This window comes from Triturus cristatus, chromosome 3_1, assembly GCF_964204655.1.
Source record: "Triturus cristatus chromosome 3_1, aTriCri1.1, whole genome shotgun sequence".
Classification (NCBI taxonomy): Eukaryota; Metazoa; Chordata; class Amphibia; order Caudata; family Salamandridae; genus Triturus; species Triturus cristatus.
In genome coordinates, this window is record NC_140583.1 from 176628084 (window position 1) to 176653103 (window position 25020).

The following is a 25020-nucleotide window of genomic DNA, read 5'->3' on the forward strand; positions in this document are numbered from 1 at the left end:
TCCCAGGTCCCATAGCTGGCAGCCGCCACTGACAGTGGGGCATTTTAAAGTCTCACTGAAGTAAAACTACTTCTCCCTTTCTGCAAATAGGCTGCCAAAGTTCATGACAGAGACATTGTCCTAGAACTAGAAGAATCCTACTGGGAAATTGTGATACATTCAGAACAGAAGTCGTGGCTTCTCAAGTCGACCCCAAGTATCTTACGCCACCCAGGTGTAACTACAGACATAAGCTGAAGAAATAAAGTCAGCATGTGAGCAAGGTAGACCAGAGAGTCTTTTGATCAGCTGAGAATAACTCTGTGTTTTTCAGAACAATTTACAAGTGGAAGGGGTGAATGATGAAAGAGAGTGGCGTTGACCGCTATTAGACACAAATGAAAAGTTTCTACAGCATATGATTACTGTGCACAATGAACTAGCTACTTCACAGATATGAAGCTAACACTAAATGCAATGACAAGCATTAGTTTCATTTCTGGGCAGACAGAAATCAGAAACAAAGTCTGCAGACCATTCAGACGTGAATATGGAATATGTGAATTTAGTAAAATCAAAACATAGGAAAAAACAACAAATGGAGTGAAAAATTAGGCAAGCACCACTGATGATAGCTCGACCATGCAAATGCATGAAATAAGAATTCTATATCACTTCGGATTCAATACGAGGTTCCTGGAAATGGGGCAGGTAGTTCTGGCAATACTGTTATCAGCCAATACAGCACCTGAAAAAGCATAGCATTAGAGGACCCAGAGGGTCCACTAATAAATGGTAAATAACCCAGAAGGTGGGTGTACTGCAATACATCCCACTGGTTATTTTGTATTCACATCTACATATCAATGTAGAGATTGCACATCTTGTGAACTGCCGGACGCCCCAGGAAAACTTAAAGGTCTGCAGTATTTCTGCATTACTCATAATTCTGATGGGCCCAGTGATTCACTTGGTGAGCCAGTAGTTCCTTATTGATACAATTCACTAAGACTTCAAATAGATTTATGAGTACATTATAACATTATGGGATTATAGTATGTAGTAGAAACTTTTCATTTTCATTATATTATTATTCAAACGCTCCACCGTGACTGGGAAGAGTGCAATGCAGTGCTGCACTAAATACATGCTGGCAGTGGGAGAGGATAGATATGTTATCTTAGGTTTGTTATGATGTTTTATATGTACCTTTATAGTGCACTATCACCTGTAAGGGTATCCTGGAGCATTGGCAAGTGTGTGAGGGGGGAATTACTAGAATAGACAAGTCTTCGGCTTCTTGAGGTAACCAAGAAAGGAGAAGAGGCTCTACTGTGGAGTGGGAGGTTGTTCCGCACTTAAGAAGCTATGAATGAGGATGCACAACCTCCTGATCTGCTTTTTCATATGTATGGAATGTTTGCTAGTGAGAGCCAGGTGAGTGGAGGTACTTGGTTGGTTAGTGGAATTCCACACAGCTGTTCAGGTAGGCTGGGCCTGTGTTATACAATGCTTTGTATGTATGGGTGAGGAACTTAAATTGTGCACGCATATGTATTGGGAGCAAGTGGATTCCGCTCAGGTGTGGTGTGACATGAAACCGGCATGGGTGGTTGAATACCAGTCTGGCTGCTGCGTTCTGAATGGTCTGCAGTCTTTTTGTGAGTTAGTTGATTATTTCTGCATAGATGGTGTTCCTGTAGTCCAGTCTGCTGGTGATGAGGGCGTGGGTGATGATTTTCCTGTTGTTGATGGGTATTCACTTGTATAACTTTTTATGCTTCCTCAAGTTGTGGAAGCATGACGTGGTAACTGCGTGCAGACATGTCCAACTTGATGATAATGATTCTGATACTGATAGTGATACTGAAGATTCTTGCTGGGATGGCAGTGGGTCCAAGGTCTGTATGCCACCAAGTGGAGTCTCACTGTAAGGCATCTTTTCTGAAGTTCACCACTTTGGTCTTGTCCGTGTTCAGCTTGAGGCAGGTGGACTTTATCCAGGTTGTCACTTCAATCATGCATGCATTGAAGTTGATCCTGGTGCTGGGTGTTTTGTCCGGAAGGGATAATATCAGTTGCATGTTATCTGCATAGGTGAGTGTGCTGATGTTGTGTGCGTAGATGATGTCTATCAGAGGAGTAATGTAGATGTAGACCCAACTCTACTATTAAATTAAATCCCACTCGGATATTCTTCATTTAAACAATACCCTGAGTAAGATCCAATCCTGGTTCTACTCCAACCATCTTAAACTGAAACCTAAAAAAACTGAAATTATTCTCTTCTCTCCAAAAAACAATCAGCTCCTCATCCAAGGCTGGATCACGGACCTCAATGCCATCAATTGTTCATTCTCCTTACCTGACTCGGCAAAATCCCTAGGTTTCACTCTTGACAAAAACCTGGCTCTTAAGGACCTCATAAAAAACTCGGCTAAAGGAGCACTTTTCACTCTCCGACACCTTAAGAAAATCAAACCCTTCATTCCTTTAGATAATTTCAAATGGGTTGTCCAGTCACTAGTCCTATCTAAACTTGACTATGGCAACGCTATCCTCACCAGAAGCCCCAAAGTACACCTATCCCCCATTAGAGCGGTGCTCAACTTGGCGGCCAGGCTCATCACTGACTGTAAACGATTTGACCACATCTCCCTGGCCCTCAAAGCCCTAAATTGGCTACCCGTAGAAGGAAGAGCCTTTTATAAGACTGCATGCATCACGCACAAAGCTCTTCACCAGCAAACCCTGTTGTACCTAACAAGGAAAAATCAATAAAGCGGGCAGCACCAGACTGATGAAATGCACCAATGCGCTCCTTCTCGTCCCCCAGCTTTTAAAATAGAAATCCACCTAATCTCGCTCCTTCTCCAGGAACGCCCTGAACGTCTGGAATGCCCTCCCGAAGGACCAGCACTGTAACACCTCCTACCTCAGCTTTAAAAAAGACCTTAAACATCACCTTCTCAACATATATTGGGGTTCATAATCTCTCCTTTGACGTTGATTTCTGTTTCCCCTGCATTGGGAATCTTTCAGTTTTTCCTGACCCTCTCTTCACTCTCCCTCCTTACATATCATCCTCTCTTCTCTACCCTAAATTGTTACAGTCATTTATATTATTTATGTTTATTACCGCTAACCACCCAGAATTTTTGTCCCCCTTTTCTTAATGTGAAATTTACCTGTGTGTTTTGTTACCCTGAAAAATTGCTAAAGTTATTTTTGCCCCCTTTTAACTTAATGTGAGATGTACTCGCTTGTTTTTGTTTACCCTGAACAACTGCTTTTCTTGATTGCTTCTGTTCATGTAAAGCGCTCTGATACCCGCAGGTCTAGCCAGTGCTATATAAAACCTTTCAAATAAATCAAAAATAAGTAAATGTAGAAGAGGTTCAGGCTGAGCGATGATCCTGTGATCCTGAGGAGTATGATGGCATGTTGATTGTGTGGGTTTTCCTGGTAATAGATCCATTGAACAGCAGGTCCCTGTATGCCAGTCTCATGGAGTTGTCTGAACAGGATGAGAGACTGTGTTGAAGTCTGAAGTAAAGTAGGATGAGGGCTGTGGTTTCCCCTCTGTTGAGGATCAGTCAGATGTTGTTTGTAGCTGCGATGAGGGTGGTCACTTTAATGTGGTTTGGTATGAATCCTGATTGTGTTGTGTCAAGAAACTGGTGGTTGGCAAGGTGATCACTGAGGTGCCTAATGATGGCTTTTTCTTAGACCTTGGCTGGGTATGGTAAGAGGGGCATCAGTCGGTAGTTTTTAAGCTTGGTTGGGTCAGCTAAGGGCTTCTCCAGGAAGGCATTAGTGGTTACATGCTTCCAGGTTTCTGGGAAAGTAGCAGTGTTGATTGAGGTGTTGAGGATGGGGGTGAGGGCTTTGCTGATGGGGGCTGAACCTTTTACTAAGGCATGGTTCCGCGCCAGGACAATCCTGAGTATCTGTGCGTGTTATAAAATAATACAACAAATAACATGGTTAGGGCAACCATCTGACAGAGGGGATGGTCTATATGATTGGTGTGGTTTCCACTGTGGTGATGGTGTTCCATGTGGTCAAGGTGTTGTATTTGTCAAATACCAGGAGTAATTTTGCAAGTTTGGTTGACATAGCTTTAGATGGCTAAGATTTTAATGCTGAGTTTTTAGGATCAGATGATGTTGCTGGAGGTTGCTGCTAGAGTAGTAAAGTCCATGATGATTGCCAAAATGTCTTTGCTGCTATTCGAGCCGTTGTTGGTACTGTCAGCTAGGGCCTTTGTTTTGCAGTTTCCCGGATTTGCTGGTGGTAGTACCTCTGCATAGATTTGAAAACGTCCTTCTTCAGTTGTTCCTCGCTTGCCCTACATCTCTGTAATTGTTGTTCACAGTGCCGTTCGGTCAGTCTGAGTTCCTCCATGTACCAGCTGGCATGCGTTTATGTTTTTAACACTGGGCTTAATTTCTGAGAGGCCAGAGCGCAGTGCAGGTGGTAATCCAATCATTAAAGTTATTGATGTTGCTGCCTTGGTGGTCTGTGTACTCTGGTTGGATTCATTGAAGGAGGGAAGCCTAATTCACCTCTCATATGTTGTTCCAGTATCTGCAGTTAGGATCTGTCATGGTGAACTGTCAGTGGTGGGGAATGTCGATTCAGAAACTGATTATGGCATATCAAGCCCAGGTGACAGAGGTGGATTGTTCATCAAGATGTTGCTGAATGAGGTAAAAACATAGTCCAGGATATATCCAGCAGCTGGGATGTGTTAGGTGACTCCGAGTTCATTGAGGGTTTCGAGAAGTGTGACTGAGTGGGGGTTGGCCAGGTTTTCTAGGTGACAGTTAAGGTTTCCTAGCAGGATGTAGGCACTGGTGCCAATGGCTAGTGGAGTGACAAAGTCTAAAATCATGCTGGTGAAGTTGGCCCAGGGTCCTGGGGGTCAATAGATCAGAGTTCTGCTCAGGGTGAAGTTGGTTATGATGTGTACCTTGAAACTGAGGTGTTCCATGTAGTTGGTTCCGGTTAGTGAGTTGGCACTACAGCTGATGCTGTCCTTGAAAATGTTGTTTCTTCCTCTGGGTCTGTGTTGGTGGTCCTACCTGAAGAACTTGTAGCGTGCTGGGGTTGGTGAGGTGATGTCTGGTGATGTTGGTGTGGTTAGCTATGTTTCGATGAGGAAAAAGAGGTCCGGTGAGGCATTGCCCAGAAGGTTCCATATCTCTGTGGCATGTGTGCTGAGTGAGCGGATTTTGAGGACAATATATGATATTGAGAAGTGCAGCATGTTAGGTGTTGGTGTAGTTGCGGCAAGTGTAGGTGCAGTAAGTGTGGTGGTGCAGGAGAAGTTTCAGAAGATGCAGGTGAAAGTTTCTTCCCTGTTGTGGGGTGCAGGCAGCGCAGTGAGTGGCGGCTGAGGTTGAGGCTGTGTAGGAGTGCAGAGGATTAATGGTGGGCAGGGGGAGGACTAGAATTTCAGTGTTGAGAAAGTGCCCCCGCCTTGCGACACCAATGATGCGTCATATTTAAAATATGATTCATCATATCGTAAGGAAGGACAGATACGTCAGTATAACTGACGTATCTTTCAGTGCAAAAAGTGGTGCATTGCTGGAGTTGTGTCGGAAGCACAACACAACTTCAGCAATGTTCCTTTCACATGGATCAAGCCCCATGTGAAAGGACCTGCATCACTCTTACACCTGCCATGAGGCAGGAGTATGGTTGTGACGCATTGACTTCCTAAAAGTGGCGCAGTAAAATCTCATAGATTTCGCTGCGCCACTCCTACGACCCTTTCTTGTGGGGGAACGCCCACCCTGCATACATTATACCTGATGAAGGTATAATGTAGCGCAGGGGCTTACGAAGTTACGCATCTGTCTAGATGCGTCACTTTGTAAATATGGCGCAACATGGCGCATTATTTACACCACCACTGCGTCACTAAAAGTGACGCAACGGCGGCGCAAAACTGGCGCTAGGGGCTCATAAATAAGCCCCTAAGTGTCTAGGGCCATCTACCTGCTTATTCATATCAAACACATCTTTACTAGCAAGGTACAAAAACCTGAAAAATTATAGACATATTAAATTCGTCAACTATAATTTGTGACATACGTTTCTCATTTCTTTTTGTAACTGCCACACAAAATACATTACATTGTACAATACACAATTGCAAATAGATGGGTTATTTAACATTTTAATATGTGGATTGGTTTATTTTGAGCAATACAGTGTGCATTTGTAGTATTTAAGAGTTCATAAGAAATAAAAAAAAAGCCAGGCTACCACCATGAAACATATCTTGTGTTAGGTGCTGGATTGCACAAAAATAGGTCTGATACCAAGGGGGATAAATTAAAAAAGCACAGAACACAGAGCATTGTTCCAAGTCACAGTGTTGGCTGCCAGCTATGGAGGGGAGGGCAAACTGCCAACTGGAGAAGGGGGAGGGATATAAAAAGGGGCAGGAGGAAATGAAAACAGAAATAACAAATCACTTACCTGGATGCACATCCTCACTCTTCCTGATCTTCTTCTCCACTCCAGGATGGACCCAGTCAACTCACTTAACCAATCCTGGTGCTGCTCTCATGCTGTGAGAGCAGCGCCAGGATTGGATGGAGTGTGCTGACTGGATGCTCCTTCATGCTCTGTGCTTGGTCTCCAGCCAGCTTTCTAAGACAGGTAGGTGGAGAGCTTCAAAGTGCGCATGTCACCTTGGCCTGTGCAAGAAAGCCGGCCAAAGTGACAGCACACTTTGGCGCATCAGCCAGCCACTGCTCCTGTCCTCTACTGCCAATTGGCTTTCAGAAGAGGACACATCCCCATGCGGTGAGTACGCACATCGGAAATGTAAATGCTCACAGCGGGCGGGGAGGCGTTGCTCCTCCGAACCAAGTGAAAAAACTGCAGCTGCCAAGTCACTGATTAAGCAGACCCTCTCTAAGAGCGAACTTCCAGTGGCTTAGCAAAGGGGATAAGGGGAGTAGCCCACCCCGGGCGTCACTGTATCGTGGGCAACTGCATGTGCAAGTAAGTAATATTTTTTAATTTGTTCTCCCGCCTGCCTGTTCTTGGCTGCCAGCCGCAACCCCTCCCTCGCTGGCGTCTTTCGCCTGCATCCCTCCCTGCTCTTACAGCACTGTGCGGCAAATGAAGGGATCACCCCGGGCATCCAAAGCTCTAGCTATGCCACTGCCCACTTCGCACTATACCAATGCAAGGAGAATAATCATGCATGGGCAATATTTGAATAAGTAGAACCAGGAGTAAAGGCATGTAGTATTGAAAATTTCCTGCAATGTCATGCACAATATTGGCGCCATGTAGAACAGTGCAGTTTGGGTCAAGAAATGGCAGTGGCAAGGCTTCCTCCCAAGTATCTCACTGGTGTGGGTTTCATCCCACTGGACCTCAAGCCAGATACGGGGTGTGCAGGATTGTTCTGGGACAGACAATATGCAAAGGCCCCATTATAAAGGTGGCTCCCATTAGCAAATCAGATACATAATGAACTGGTCCAAGATTGCAAAATTTTTGTTTTGATATCAGGGAAATCAATGGTAGAAAACAATACCAGCAGGCCATATAAGAGGCCCACAAACACCCTAAAAAAGCCTGTACACTGATCTGTTAGAAAAGCCATTGTGCATTGCCTGATTGCCCTACATGCCTGTGCAACTCTGGGTGTGTGGTGCATGGCTGGGTTGCAGTCCTGGGGTTTGGAAGGGTGGGGGATGGTTCGGGAGCAGTGGGGGCTGTGTTTGTTACTGGGGGACAGTTTTGCAGCAGTGCTTCAATATCATCTCCAAGTAACAAAAGCAGCGGTGCTGGGGGCCGTTGTAGTTAAGCAGCAGTGATTCACACTAGCACTCTCGCCCACCCCCTCACCCTATAGGTGGCCTGTCCTGTATCAGTTCCAGGGATGCTTTGTGCTCACAGTCCGGCCTTGGTTGCAGTCATGATGTCAACTGAGTAGTCAAGTTCAGTTTTTTCCTGAAATCACAACTACAACCAGCATTTTAGGTCTGTAGGGTAGACATATGATTTTCTCTAGCGTCCTACTAATACAAACACAAACGTGCATGTGACATCAATGCAGTTTCACAACTGAGGGGCTGCATGAGCAAGGATGTTTGTATTGTCAGTCAAACGAAAAACACTTTCAACGCACACAAGCGAAGAGCTCCACAGAAACAAAGCGACCAGAGCCTCTACTCCACCCTAGTTCCAGCTGGGCCCTGCAAGCGTCAAAAGCACATACCTTAAAGTGGCGAGATACTGGTTCCTTTCCTTAGGGCAGAGGATTTCCTGCTCTCAGCTCTTGTGCTGGCTCCAGGGCCTCTGAAAAAAAAATAAGGAGAGTTATAAGGATGGATAGCAATGATAACGAACCCCCAGCCAGCAGCCTCTCTTCTCCCATCAACAGTTCAAGCTCTCAAGTGAAGTAAATCACCTCTCGGTTACAATGTACCTCACACTCCATTCCATAGAACTACTCCTGTCTCTCAATTGTTAGCAACAAGTTCGCTACGAATACTTTAACATAAGAACAAACCAATAGGGACATTTCATTGAATTTCGACATTTGCATTGGAGAGGTTAATCTAATCAGAAAACGAGAAAGCAATATTTGGGTTATTACTTTTATAAACAATATTAATATTGAAAAGCGACAACCGAGGCTGATGTGAGCCTTCGGTGCACGTTTTCAGGATTCGACCGTGTAGGCATTTTGGGAAGATGGTAGATGATGCTGTTACTCTTTCGTGTACTGCAATCTGCTCACAAGAAGGAACTAAAATGCAAGATAGTTATGTTTAGTGTTCACATCTTTATAGATCGCAACAGAACTGGATTTTAGGATCCAATAACAATCAAGTAGCAATACCAATCCAAGCTAGTGCTTTTCCTATGGATTGCATAGCTCATAAGAGGATTCAGGGAGAGTGGTGCACTGCATCCACACAGACAAGGGATCAAGATGCTTGCTATTAATAACATGAGTCTCCTAGGAAGCCAAGGCAGAACATAATTTCGAAAATAAATAGAAAAGTGTAATTTACAAAGGAGGTGTACATCATTGGCAACTGCATCTATCCAGTGATGAAAGCAGAAGCCATTTTATTTTTCGAAAACATCCAGGGCTTGAACATTCACGTGGGCCAATAAAGCAGAGGTATTGCAGCAGTAGCCAAGACATACAAATTCCAGAACACCTGCACACTACACATAACGATTAACCCTTCCTCCCACACAACAATCAAAATAACAACAGAAGAATCATCATATTAGCAGCTGAAAACAATCTACGAACATTTAGCAAATGTGAATGATAAATGAAACTTTCAAAATTAGCCCTCCAACATTTATAAAGGTTTACACTGTTCATGCTAAATACTATAACAATACTAAACCCCTCATTATATGCACTGCTGCCTAACAATGTGCAAGCTACAAAAACTCTTAAAGAACTCCACCACATGAAAGTAAAAACAAGCAGCTACTGGTGAGACAAAATTATAATATACTTTGAACAGGCAATGATACAAATGTTACTATATCCACACACAGCCATGCAAGATTGCTACTACCACTTCTAACAGCCATATGGAAACATCAACAACAATCTGCACTTAGTATAGAATATGCAACAAACAGCTAGTATGCTTTTGACATAAAAACAATAATAGCTATGGCTTATGTATTTGTAACAGGCGTAGCTATCCACTGAAAACAGCTAATAGAATCCCCATTTTACCAACAAAATGAAAAAAAACGAAGTCCACTAATGACCTACTTCAAAAACATTTGGGGTAGCAGACTGCATCGCTCTGGATACTAACATCAACCCTAATTCAAACTACCATAGTGGGCTGTCCACAACAGCATCATGACTCAACAAGCCAAAACCAACAATGCAGTGAAAGGATGGCATAAGGCCTTATGAGCCATACGAGGAAGAACCCAACCAAAATTTAGAGAAACTCTCCAAAAAGAACAAAGCTACCAACAACTAAGGATAGAACAATCAATAAATTAAGTCAAGCCTAAAATAACTAAACAAACTAGAGAAAAGTCAAAGTTGGACTCTTTGTAAATAACAAAAGAGTACACTACCAAGAAATGAAAGCTAAGGGACTGCTATAAACCACATAGTACCAATATACTCAACATTAAAATAAAAAATACACCAACACTACTACAATATAACATTTGTTAAATATTTTTTTTAAAACACACTATAAATCAGTCTGTAGCAAAAATATATTAATAAAGTACAAAATAATACTGAGAAAATCTATTGATAATAATATATAATTAAAAATACCCTCAGGAAAACAAGAAACATGCAATAGAAGAAATATACAAAGCAAATGATTAACTAAAATATTAGGCGAGTTTGCGGAGTTGCACTACGTGGAGCTACGCAAAGTGCAAAAGAAACTCTGTTGCACTACGCGGAGCTCCGCAAGCGGCGGAGTATGGTAGAAAAATGCTGTTCCCGGTGATTGCATGGTGCTGTATGCTTGTCTGCACTGTGCAATCATTGCAAACAGCACCATGCACAGCGCAAGCTTACCTTTCTTGCTGCTTCAGTAGATTTTTACTCGAGCAGCAGCTTTCTCAACGCGAACGGGCAGTTTCTCAACGCAAGCGGTCGTGAGCATACGCGACCACTCGCAATGAAAAATCTGAACCCCCCCACGCTGAGAAATCTCGCCAGGAGGTTTATTTTCCCCACTCGCTCTCACCAACTTGATGTTGGCAATCACGAACGTGGAAAAATCTCGTCAGGAGGTGGATTTTCCTCGCTCGCGCTCACCAACTTGACGTTGGGGAACGCGAGCGAGGACGAAAACTCCAGGAGCTCCACGAAGCGGAGTTTTTTGGAACTCCACGAGCTCCGCGTAACACGGAGTGAGGGAATCTCCGCAAACTCCGCGAGCCGAGCGGAGTTCTCCACGTAGGGTTATAAAATACACAAATATCAAATAAAATATTTCAATTGTATAAAAGCAAAAATACATATAAACATTAAAATATAACCTATCCCACTAAAACACAAATAAATATATTGTATTTATAACTCTGTAACTGATGTTCTTGATCTACATACTCTTTACAAAAAATCTGATCCAAAAAAAGACAAAAATAAAAAGCAGGAAACCAAAATGAAAATGTGAAAATATTATTTCCAATTAAAATCCACCAAAGTATTTCACAGTCATTGTAATCCACAAAAAAACTTGAAAAAGTTTGAGTGAAAAAATCTAAGGAAATTACAAAATAATATTTGTTTGTTACAGACCAAATTAAAATGCATTAAAAGTAATGGTAAAGATTTAACTTCACATTCCTAACCTGTAAAAAAGATAACATATGTACTTTCAAACTATATAGATCCCCAACAAAATACAAACATAACAACTCGACAAACATAGCACACCACATACCTATATCTAGAGGAATTTAAAGCCACTGCCAGACTACACTTAGGGCCTGATTATGATTTAGGCAGTTCTATAGAGGACAGTGCAATGTGCCATCTACTGTAAGACTGCCAAAGCCATGGTGCTGCTGCCCAGAGGATTAGGAGTTAAATCCTAGTCTGGTAGGCGGTGTAGCGTTGGTCTGACAGAAGTTGGTATGTCAGGCTCATAGAAGAGTCTAACATGCAGACTGCCACTGTCAGAGCACCAACTCCACTTTGCTGCACGGTGTGGCATACATGCCATACCATGCAGGAACTGGCGGTGCAAATGCAGGGGGGCACTACATGTGTCCCCTATTAGGGCCCCCTTACTTGCCCCACTGCCACCCTTTTCATGGTGGGCTGAACACCATGGAAAGGGTGGTTGTTTGGCAACTCAGAATATGTTTGTGGTGCCGCTGTGACACCACCAGCATATTCCTGCCTCAGACTGCCACCACCACGGCGGCAGCAGTCCTGTGGCTTAACAAAAGTAATAACCTAAGTCACACTAAATAGACCTACCCACATGCCCTCTAACCCAAAAACATCAAAACCCTAAATAAAAACTTTAACAAGGAAAAAGGGCCACTAAATAAAAATACAAAACAACTACTTTGCAACCGAATTCAATCTCTATGTTAAAATGAAGTAAGAAAAAGTGTAGACATGTACATAACAATGTGTACATTTTTTTTAGAAAATGTAAACATGGGGGCTGATTACGATGTCGGTGGGTCTGACACCGACCCACCAACATCTGCAGTCAGGCATCAGGCGGAGGGACCTACCGCTGCGCTTCAGACAGACTCAAGGAGAAGTCAGTGCGTTGGAAAGATACCATAATCCCCTAATGACGGCGGCTCATTTTCTGGCAAACCATTCCATGTCGGCTTTTCCACCATGGAAGATGACTTTTGGGGGCCCTAGGAGGGACCCCTTGCCCCGTGGCCCTCCGCTATAGGGTCTGGGGGTCACCTATAGTGCTCCCCTAAACATCCCTGCACTGTGTGACAGGCACTGTGAGGGATGTTTTCAAACATCCATTTCACTATGCCAGCTTGTGCTGCAGGCCTTTTCTGCCCGCCGCACAAGCTGCCATAATGAAATGGATCTTTTGGATCGCCAATCTAGGGTTGGGTGGTTCCAGTCTGATATGGTGTGGCGTCCGCCTGACATTGTAATCAGCTCCAAAGTGTTCAACAAATATATATGTAAAGTATAAACTAAATAGTACTATAAAAATATATCTCTGCATTTATTAGTACTGATTAATATATAGTAAAAATATACATTATAATAATAAATTATTAAGGGATTCAGAACCCCCTTCACAGCCTACACACAGATCATTGTTTGAACCACTATCCTTTTGCCATTTGCCGGTAAATGATTTTACAGGTAGAGTTCCATACCTAAATTGAAGGTAGAGTTTCCTAGCTATGGAGGAACAATTTTATCGATGGTACTTTTATAGAGAGCCATTGGTTTGTAATCAGCAAAGGCCACGGCTAGGGATCCCTTACACTACATAACATTATCAATTGCAACACTGTCCCAAAAAATTGCTTTTAATCTGGCTTTGCCAATTAAACACATGCTGTCTGGCAAAGCCCTGTATTTGTCCAAATTCAACCTTCAAAGTAGTGTCTTAATAGTACAAAGCCAAAAAAATGTCCATGCACACTGTGGGACCAAAAGGACTTTAATACCCTCCTGACAAGTCTCAAGGACGGGTACACTCATTCTAGTGGGCAATTTTCTTTTGGGCCAAAATTAAATATCATGGAGGTAGCGGCGTAATCACCATTAGATTCAATAGAGTTATTATGAACCTGGGCGCCATTGTGGAGCGGCTGTGGGCTTGTGAACAAACCCACAGCTCTACTTCATATAAAACCACCCCTAGGGCCTTCACATTGCTGATTTCTAACGCCGGAGCCACCCTTCTAGATGAGGTTTTTCTGTGTATTTTCCCTATGTATGAAGTGTGTCGAACCGGGGACAGCTGTGCTTTTTCCACCTGTGGTGCGAACATAAATTATTTGTGAGTTTAATATCCATGTGCTCAAACTTTGACACCACATCTATGAGAGTGTCACCAACTAACATCCTCCTCTTGCAAAGAGTCGACTTCTGTCTAGTAAAAATCATACATTTAGTCTTAGAGCTATTGAGCTCCAGGCCCCGCTCAACACAAAATATTAGAAAAGAGTTTAGGAGCTGTCGCAGTCCTGGGGTGACTTAGATATTAGCAAGGTGTCATCCGCAAAAAGGAGTGCTGGGACTCTCCGCCCACCTATCTTAGGTACGTCACAGCTGTCCCTATCTTAGCAGTCAATTACATCATTAATATATAACATGAGGAGAGTAAGCGCCAAGACGCACCCCTGCCTAACTCCTCAATCAATGTGAATATGATCAGTCAAGGCCCCATCCTCCCCCACCTCACCTGGTCATGGGTGTCAGCATGTAGCCTAAGATGTCCAACAAGGGGGCAGGCACCCCCATCTCCTCGAGCACCCTCTATAACTTGGCTCGGGGAACCAGAACAAAAGCTGAGTGAAGATCGACAAAGGCAACATAAAGTTTGCCCTTGCCAATAATCACTATGTCCCCAATAACTGCAGGTGGACAGAAAAATCAGTTCTACAGTGCTCAAATTTGACCTAAAACCCTCCTGCCAGCACACTCTGATTATTTATCCACTCTTGGATACGGGCCAAAACCTATTTATAATTTTTTTTTGTAGCGAATCAATCCGGCTTATGGGCCCATTGTTGCCCAGATTTGCTCGGTATCCCTTCTTGTAAATAGTAATGATTTTCGCTAATGTCCATGAGGGGGGAATCTCCATACCACCTAGGATAGAGTTGGAAAACAAGTTGCAATATGGCCCACACATTTTCTGGATTTTCCCTATATAACTCATTAGGCAGTCTATCTGGGCCTGTAGCACAGCCAGGAATACAAGAATTGATGGACTTTAGAGTTTCATTTAATAAAAATGTCTAACTGTTAGGGTTTGAGATGGAACTAGTTTCCGGAGCGATAACATCACCCTTAGCAGCGTTGCATCTGGTAGAATGAAGCTGTCCAAAATGTACCATCCATTCATGGGGTTGAATACAGAAATTGAGTGTGGGTTTGCAACCATTTAGGCAGATCACAACTGTCTTCCAGATTTTGACTTAATTTCCACAATAAGCTCACTCTTGACTGACCTACAACCCCCATTGTACCGGTTACCAGAATTTGGCACAGATTTACCCTTTCGCCTTCACTTTCCCAATAGCTCTCTAATATGGATGAATAGTTTGTTATGACTGGTAACAAAAAGAGATTTGATAAGAAAAGAACTCATAGTCCGCAAGTTACACTTTCATTACCGCATCAAGTGCTTTTGGATTTCTCATCACCCAATCCCACCTAATGGTTCTAAGATTATTAGTATACGAGAAGGTACCTATATCTCCATTGCCATAAGACACCTGGACTGGGGCTGCTTTATCCTGTAGTGACAGCCTGAGGGAATTGTGGTCACTAACTGTGCGATCAAAGACTTCCATATCCACAATTGCAGGCCATCTGCTAAAAAAATAGTCAATTCTACTGCTGTATTCTACCCTGTTATATGTCATTTTGCCCTGGTGGTCCGAGAGGCATCTGTCATTTGTGGCTCTGAGATCACAATTAAATGATAGAGCCAACAATTGTCCTGCTTTAGCTCTCCATCTTGCTAACGGGGATCAATCTGTGCTACACCTCATTGGTTGCCCAGTTCCTCGGTTAAATGAAGTGGAGTGGCATCCAGTGGTTCAAAGGTGGAATTTAAGTCTCTAGCTACCAAGAGCCTAGCCTTACCATCCCTCTCCAAACTACTTGCTCTAATATGCTAATTACCTTGGTCTCCTCACTACAGATCACCACTATATTGTATGCATTATTGATGTTTACTGACAACCCGGATGAAAGCACCAGCCTAACTGCTAATATATCACGAGAGGCAATAGGCACTAGAGATATGCTACACTGGAGTGTTGTTTTAACCCATATACACAACCCTCCTGAAGGCCTGCCCCTGGCAGATTTGATCGCATTCATACAAAGGGATGTGTACCCACACCTATGAAAAGGTGCTAGACACCACGTCTCTTGAAAGAAACATAGGTCGTGCATTTCAATAAATTGACCCCATTTGACCTCCTACAATAGCTTAGCTATTCCTGCTACATTCCATGACAGAATTTTGATAAAGGCCTCGTGGGGCAGCTGGACACCACCATGGACAGGAGAGACTAACTCCACAGTAGTGCTTCCCTTATTACTTGCGGCGTGGGACCCAGTTGCCCAACACATTATCTGGCCCAAAAGCCCATCTCCACTGGCGTAATGAAAGTTGAGGGGCCCCCCTGAAAGGTATACAGAGGGGCCCCACTCCGGATTTAATCCAGAGCTCTCAGGCCTGAATACTGTGCTGAGGGGCTGCCTGCTGCTTGGGGGCCCCACCGCACCGCATGGGCTGCGGGGGCCTGTGTTACGCCCCTGCCCATCTCCTGTAGCTTTTTGATTCGTCCTCCTACTCAAAGGTGGCGAGTTAACCAGCACTTGAGCCAATATAGTATATGACTGCACACCCTCCTTAAAGGCACTAGCATCCTTATTAATACAGAAGATTCTCTTGGTTCCAGTTAGTGAGGGACACCATTTGTTCCACTGTTGGTTTCGTCTAACCCATTTTTGTCCCCAACACACTGCGCCCTCGTTTCCTTTCAATGTAATGACGTCAGCACAACATGGGTGCCGATCGTCATTATAATCAGGAAAAAGGCCTTGAGCGGCAGGGGAAGTTCTTCCCCTGCTCCCAAGGCTGAAAAACAGTGGAGGAATTTCCTGGACAAGTGCAGAGGATGTAACCACTACGTCCTTGGCACCGAAAGGGTTAAAGTGAACTGGGGCAAATTGTGTAAATACACAGTCTGAGCACCTGTGGGAAGCGAAAGGCCTCTGGAAATGGGTGATGTTATAGAGTGGGAGCAAACTACCATTAAATACCTGGTAGTATGTATATATAGAACTGAAAATCATTTGTTCGAAGGGAACATTATGACCGCACTTAATTAAGGCAGGTCATAAAAGTCCTTCCTGCCCAGACAGATTGTGCTCTGTGAGATTGATCATATGCTACAGGAGCTATTATGTGGTGCGAAGAGGCACCGGGAATGGGAGGTGGTACTTGCCCAGAGAAAGATATATATATTTATAGACTACACCAATGGCACTGGGCTCGTGCAGGTGAGAAAAGAGCAGTGAGGGGTGACCGCCAAAGGTACCCAGAATGCAGGTTTCTTGGGGTGCTGTACCTCCATGTTGGGTACAGAGGTCTTGGAGAAGAGTAAGGAGAGGTTGGTGGATGCTCTTCACAGTAATAAAGCCAGAGGGTCAAGGAACACATGCTCTAAAAGTAGAGTAGAGGACAGGAGGCTGGAGCTAGTGATGCCACTTCTGGCTTGGAGGTCCTGCCCGCACTGTCACAGTAACCATAAACATGAGATCTGGACCAGATAGACACCTACAAGACACAGTCAGAGTTGTGTCACCCTTGTGGGTCACTGTGTGCCCACACCACAAGGCTTGCACTGCCAGACATATGCTCAGACCCAGGGTAGTCTGAGTTCGCAGAAATGAGAGTGGAAGGAGAGTGTCTCTAGCCTGAGGTTGTAGCCTCCACTCTTAGAAACGTGAGGGGCCAAGGACACCAAAAGGCTGGAAGTGAGTCCTACCTAAGGTCAGGATTACAGCTTCCACCTGTCATTGGAGGGCCAGGGGCCTGGTTTCTGATATTGACAGCTGTCAGTTAGATGTCTGCAAAATTCAAATAACATTATGTGAATGGACTAAGGACACACATCGCTGCGCCCTACTTTTCTGAAATGGTAGCGTTAATAGATGGCAAGAAGAAGCGGCACAGGCGCTATCATCCCCGAATGCAGATCCTTATTTCTCTTCTGGGGCATGACCTTCGGATTATGGCTTTCTTCCAACTGAGGATTGATTGTGGAAGAGTTCTAAGTATCCTATCTGCATCTCAGTCATAGAGAACAATATCTCACCCAAGAGTTTAACACCGACCTTGGACTCCTAGCCAAACCTAATCAAAAGATAATGACCCTAAAATGAATCATGCAAGGAAGTCTGCTTTCTCGTGAGAGATATGCACAAGGAAATAAAATGCTTTCCAATAGACTGTGCAAAGGTTATAAAAACGATGTCACCAAGAGAATTATGCCACAAGGATATGTACAGAAGCAGAAACATTCCTGTCTTACAAGATTCAGACTATCGAACTGTTCTGCCCATTTCATGACTTCTTTAGCATTATTAGGTGGCTGGATTTCGTTGTAGATAAACCAAAGGGTTGAAGTTTCTGATTCCTGCCAGTGTCCACCCGAATAAACTGGCCATTATGAGTTCAAGTCCCCAAAATGGGGAATAACTGTACAGACCTGGAAACGTCAGATGAAAAATGACAAGTTCCCTTGATACTGAGGGCTATTTCCCTGATATTTACAGCCTGCTCTGAGCAGGTGGCAAATATCAGTTGCGTGCTGGGGGTTTTTGGTTGACCAGGGAAGCTATCTGCTGCATGGGAAGGCTGAGGACTAATGGAAGGGGGTTGTCTGCCCCTACCGCGCTGTAGGGAGCAGGCCGGGCCAGCTTGTGCCTGTGCTCACAGTCTTTCTACTCTTCACCCATGGTTTTACCAGATATGTGCCTGGGAAAACAGGTTGAATGTTTTTCTCGACCCAGTAATATTGAATCTGGAAACACCAGACCACTCATACAATGGTAGAGCTCGATCTTCCAGGGGAGACCTCTCTGTCATATTAACAGTAAGGCCCTTGATGAGCAGCTTAACTTCTATTTCACAGAGTGAGAGGCAAACACAGCTTCAGGGGAAGACATGCTGAGCAGCCAGCACAGATGTCACTCCACGTCTGCTCTTGCTTGCTTGCTTTCCTTCTATTTATATTATTGGCATTGTATCTTCCTAGAGAAGGCCCTGCATCCCCAACACATCTCCTGAATGCAGAACCACCTTTGTCACAGGCAGGGCCGGACTGGGAACCAAAACTGGCCCTGGCAAAGAGCTCGGCTGGCCCCCCTGTGAGCGGCCGAGCTCTTTCCCAGGGCCGGTTTCAGACGATTTTGTTACAGGGGCCGATTTTGTAGCTACGCTGCAAAAACAGCCCTGTAACTAAAACGGCCCGCAGGGGCCCAAAATCGGCCCCGCCCTAGAGGCCCACCGGGGAAACGCCCGGTGCCTGCTTCTGCCTGTCCGGCCCTGGTCACAGATGACTGCTGCTCACCTACAAGTGATCACTTGGATCTACTATCAAGGCAGTACGAAATTAAAGATTTGGGAGTATATTTATCATCATATTAAGCAGCGCAGTGAGTCACCTTGCTGCGCTGCATGACAGGAAAAGGGCAGGAATGCACCATATTTAACATAATACTGCGTGTGTTTGCTTTTTCCCAGCACTCGCACACAATGTTTGCGTCTTGCCAACGCAGGCACTCTTGCACCATGGTGCAAGTGTGCCTGCATTCTTAGCAGGATTGTTTTGTGCACAAAAACAATCCCTGAGGCATTTTCCTATATGCTATGCATGCTGTGGAATGCAGCACACATAGAAAGAGGAAAGAAACAAGAGAAATAAACATATTTCTACTGGCTATGTCCCCCCTGGGGATGTGTCGCAGTTTTGGTGCATACCAAGGTCTACCACTAATGTTAAATCGGGGGATGTGTCAAAATCCATGGGTTTTGCATGGGAACACCCACAAACCATCAATGGAATGCCTCCCTGGGGCAGAGTAACGTAATGCAGTGGTTTGCACTCCAGTGCTTTACTCTGGATTTATCATGCCACTTAGGGTGGCCTTGCATGGCTTCATAAACCACATCTCAAAGGTTGTGTTGCTTTTGTACCCCGTTGCTTGGTGCAAAAGCGACACAAACCTTGAAAAATATGACCATGGCTGTCATGCTAATATGGGTCATAGGTGTAAGAAATTATCTTTCTGTGTGGTCACCCCAGATTTTTCACTTTTCTCTGGACCCTATTTGAGCTGAACTTAGAACTCTGTGCACTGTTACACCTGCTAACAGGAATAAAGTGCCCGTGCACCCCCTGTAAACATGATGAATTTGGATAGTCCCTAGTATGCTATAAAATAGCCAGGGCTTGGAAGTTAAATGTCAGTGGATTGCAGCACCTATTGTGACATCCATTGAGTGGGCTGTAAAAAGCATGGCTTCAGGCATACCTGTGTACCCTGGCAGCAGCAGGCTGAACCCTGCTGCACAGGCATGGCAGACTAACCCTTTTGACAGGTAGGAAAACCTGATTTTTAATATTTAATAAATCACCCTTAAGCACACCTTGCTGCCCACAAGGTAAGGTGCATTTGAAGTGGAACATGTCTGACATTAGAAGTGGCTTGTTCTCCTAGAATGACTAGTCCTAAAACGTTTTTTTTTCTGGAAAGGCTGTAATTGGCACATAGGAAAAGCTAATTTATAGATGATAGACTTTAGTCTCTGACTTATGATCTGTACCAGCTACAAACTCATTCAAAGACTTATGTTTATATTTAATAGAAGTCCAATCTAATCGCAAAGTCAGATTTTTATTAAACATTTGGGAAATGTAACATTTACAAAGTTATCTTGTACCCTTTCTGAAGCTGCTGGAGGCTAATATACATTAGCTCCCCATCCACTGTACTGCACACAGCAGAGAAAATAGCGTGGCAGGGGGAGGTATTGTCTCTCCCTGGCAGGAAGACCAGTGGTTGTGGGCCCAGGACCTTGATTAACTTCAACAGGGATTGCCTTGTATCAAGAAGATGATTGGTGACACCCAGAAAGGGCCAGACCTTTGTTCCTATCGTCAGGCTAGGAACTTTCCAGGGGGTAACTTTGTAGTGCGGGAAAACTTACAGCCGGATACGGTTTTGATTTGAAACATGGGAGTGGGCTGCTCATTTCCCTTGGACACACCTCTGGGTGGGCACAAGGGCTTTGCACAAGAGAGAAAGGATTCCTACATCTTTAAGTTTGATAGAGTCAGGCACCTGATAAAAAGTGGCTAGAGGTGCTCCCAGGATCCTTCACTCCATTGAAAAGCGAGGAGGCAGGAGTACCCATACCCACTAGGCAGTGCTACTCATCCAGGTAACACCTCGGTATACCCTCCTTAGAACTCTTACTGGACCTGTAGGTCATCTGAAGAGGATTTGACCTGCTGTCTATCACCTAAAAGGAGCCCTGAAAGGCCCCGGACAAAGAAGAGGACTCCAAGGGTCAGCTGGCTAACCTCTTGGATGGCTACATGGACAAACCAAGCTGCAAGAGGCATTTTCCTTGAAGTGATAAGCTGAGCAGTGGCAACATGAAATGAAATAAATAAATTGAAATACCAGCATTTGTAAAGCACACAGCTACCTCCGGAGAGGTGTCCCGGCGCTGGGGCCATCGGGAAGATTAAGCAAGTCATTACCCAGAGTCACATGGTGCTGGGCTAACCTGCTGCCGGCACCTGGGATCGAACCGTGAACCCTGTGGTCCAAGTGAGGCACCCTGGCCGCTGCACCACACCTCTTCCACAATTGGACTTTTCTGATGTCATTTATATGGGGTCCAATGGGGGGGAACAGCCATTACAACCCGGTTTTTACCACGCAGTGCAGTTACATCGCATGCGTTACAACGCATGCGATGTTACAAGGCTATGCCAATACAAAGCAAGTCTGTACATCGACTTGCGCTAGATGGCGTGCTAACATTACAAATAGTGTAGTTTACTATCCCAACACCTTCCCTACTGTTAAGTGGACTGGAGTTGGAATAGTAAATTACACTTTTTTAATGTTAGCACGCCATCTAGCGCAAGTCGATGTAAAGACTTGCGTTGTAATGGCATAGCGTTGTAACATCGCATGCGTTGTAACGCATGCGATGTAACTGCACGCGTGGTAAAAACCCGCGTTGTAATGTCATACATCCTCCAATGGGCCTTAGACGTATACTGATGTGTTTGTTTGGGAAACATGAAAAAGGTTGGAGACTTTTGATAACTATTTCTTTAGATCTACAGAGCTCCATCAAGACCTGCTCAATCAGGCATTCAAATGACAGTTCCACAGCGATGGATTGAATTTCAACTTCATAACCTGGAAAGCTCCAGAGCACAGGCAAGACCACCCATATGGGCTACAATTTCAGCATTTTCCAGCTCAGCAAAGACTGAGTCTGCATTGTGATTTATAAAATGTTTCAATGCTTTTCTTCAAAGTGCCAAAGTCTCTTACTAAAATCGCTCCCGGACCAATACCTTGATACTTGGTATATTTGACCAAGGCTCAAATCCCGCCTAGGTCCCTGTCTAGATTATCATTGGCACTTGGTTCCCAAGTTCTCCTTATTAGATTTTTGACATACTGGTGTCATTTTTTTTACTAAATGTTAGATTTATTTATATAACATTACATTTAGTTACATTTAATAAATGTAACTCTATTTTTCTAATTCAGTTTTGGATTTTTTTTTTACCTCAGTCCTGTGCCAGTACTGCATAAATACTTTACACATTGTCCTAAATTAAATCTGTATGTTCTGTGCCATAGCTACCAGGGGGTTGAGCTGAGGTTATTACTGTGACTTTGAGGGTTCACCCTGACAATAAGTGAAATAATAATCCACTTTGATATAGTAGGTTCGATGAAGAAGGTGACTGCCTTTTCCTTGTAAGGATCGTGGAATAGTTTGAATACAATAAGGTTGCAGAGAAGTGTCAAGGTCCTCTCACCAGAATAGTCAGGTTCTGCAGGAGAGAAGAAATCCCACCCAATCTCTGGTTGATCAACCCTTAACACATTAATTGGGTAAACAACTGTTGGTGGAGCTCCTTCCGGGGAAAGGGGAACTCCCTCCCTATTCATCTAAGAGCCAACAGCAACCTGTTCAGCTTTAGGAAGCAACTAAAGACTCACCTCTTTGTATGATTAGTGCATTTTTCTATCTCACAATTCCTGTCAGCTCTATGAAGCATGCATTCTATAAGCAACTGTAACATAACATAACATAACATACTTAGTACTGAGTGGAAAATATGATGGAATGTGGTTGCTGCTGGTGTGTGGAGAAGCTGAAGTCCCTTGGTTGCCATTTGCAGACCACATAGGAGGAGCAGATCTTAACAGGAAGTACCTACCCAGAGAGATCAAAACAACTGTTCTTTGCAACATTTTTAGGCTTGGACATTTAAATACTCTTAACCTCAATCCTCTCAATGTAATGATTTCAGCATGCATCAGTCTACACATTCCCCGTGCTTTTTATTTTTGGCTAAAAATGTATCCAATCTTAAACTTTCAGACAGAATTTTGAAAAACACTAATGGTTAAGTTCTGTTCTGAATATTTGGTGACGCTAATGTGGGTACATATATGCCTTTACACCCTGTGGACAGATAGAAGCCCTGACAAACTTACTGGATGATATAGCAGTCATATATTATTTACCTCAGGGTGAATTGTGGTGGATGGTATTTTTCCAGGTACCCCTTTTGGGGGGCTGCATTCTGGAAGATCATTGCCAAGAAGAGAATCAACACCAATGTCAACTCCATCTCCTCCAAATGGAAACTGCAGGTAAAAATTCCTGTGGTTGGTATTGGTGACTTTCTTGAGAGACCTGAAGGAGCGCTATGGCTACATACAGGTGAAACCCCTTTACCAGAGGGCTGATTGTTTCTCTCTCCAGCCGTACCACTGAAATTAAAAACCCACTTGTGGAATCTCCTACTTAATGTTGGTTCTTCTTGCCTGTGGCATCAATACCATGGATTATGATTTCATGCATTTGTAGGGTACTGTTGGCAAAGTTCAATTTCCAACCTTTGATCTGTATTGTCCTGGTCTGCAGGATGCCAGAATCACTGAACAAATACTTCTCCATTCTTTTTCCAGGGAATTTGATCAATGGCTCCAAGATCGAAATCTCACAAGGGGAGTGGAGCTTTGTCCCCCTCTAGCATTGGAACAGATATTTGCAGCAAAGGCTAGGGTGCTGCACTGGCTTTGAATTCTGCCTAGAGGCTGTTATCTCTTTTTCAGTGTATATGTCATCCAATTGGAGGAAATTAAGGTGAAATGGATGGCGCTCAAGTTCTTTTCTGCTGACTCTAGCAAAGAGCCTAGCTGGTCTTTAAAGAGAATCACATGGGCATGACTAAGTTAAACAGACAAGGGGGCACCATGTCTTTCTCTCTAACCACTTGTCAAAGACCCTCTTGTCATTTTTGGAATGCCAGATCCCTTTGCTTTGGGTGTCTTATTTTGCAGGCTGGCAAATCTGAGGATAGAAACATTACTTTGCTTGGAAGTTGATGACAGGATGCCCATCCTTGGTTGGATCTATTTTGGTGAAGTTTTAATGGTTTAATCTGTGTTTTTTGCTCTAATGGAAGTGAAGAGGGGACCTTGGAGATGGTTGCCTTATACTTTTCACTGCCTCATGGTCTATACTTTACCTTTTCTCTCCTGTCCCTCCTTCCTGGTGTCTTGCAAAAAAATAAAAAATAAGAATTAGAGTATCTATCATACTGGTGACTTCCTGTTGGCTTCGCATGTCATTTTTGTGGTAAAATGTAGGGACAATTTCAAGAATGTATTTAACGAAAATAAATCTAAAAAATGTTTGATGTTAAATATTAAAGCAACTGCAATTTATTGATTTACAGCAGTTGTGGAGATAAATAAAAAAGCTATAGAGCCATTAAAATTAATTTTTAATTAACCCTTTTACAAAGGGGGATATATAAGTTGCAATCATAATAATTTTTCTGATGTTTAAATGCAAAAAATAAATACCCACCTAAGGAAAAATAATATATGTTTTAAAATGTGCATTAATAATTGCAAGGGTTTAAGAGGAACATAAAAATGATAGCCACCTAGCATGGCTTTAAACTGTCACAGAGTCACTCCAGAAGCATGCAGCTTCATATGTGTGCGTTCACTAGCTAGAAGATGAAGAAGTGCAGACCATGATTTTCTTTTTGGCTAGTGCTTTGTTTTCGTGCTTTACTGTCATCGTCTTGGCAGTTAGGGCTCTCCCTACTTGGCGTAATGGCGCCATGGGTGGGCCGTCAAATCAGCATGGACTGGGCAAGGAGGGAAAGGAGCAGGAGGAATCCCCTATTACTTACCGGTAATCTTCATTACTCCTGGTCCCGTTGTCCTCGTCCCATTCCTAACAAAGTGGAGATGACCATCTCCACGACAGAAAAAAATAACAGGAGAATGCTGGGACACCTAACCCCACCCCCTCCCACTGGAAGTACATAAGCTGTACCTACCTAACATTCTGCCTGAACTACCAAGCCACCAACAGGAAGGCCAGCTGTCTGGAAGGGAGGGGCATAAGGAATAGGACGAGGACAACGGGACCAGAAGTAATGAAGATTACCGGTAAGTAATAGGGTATTACCTCCCGTTCCCTC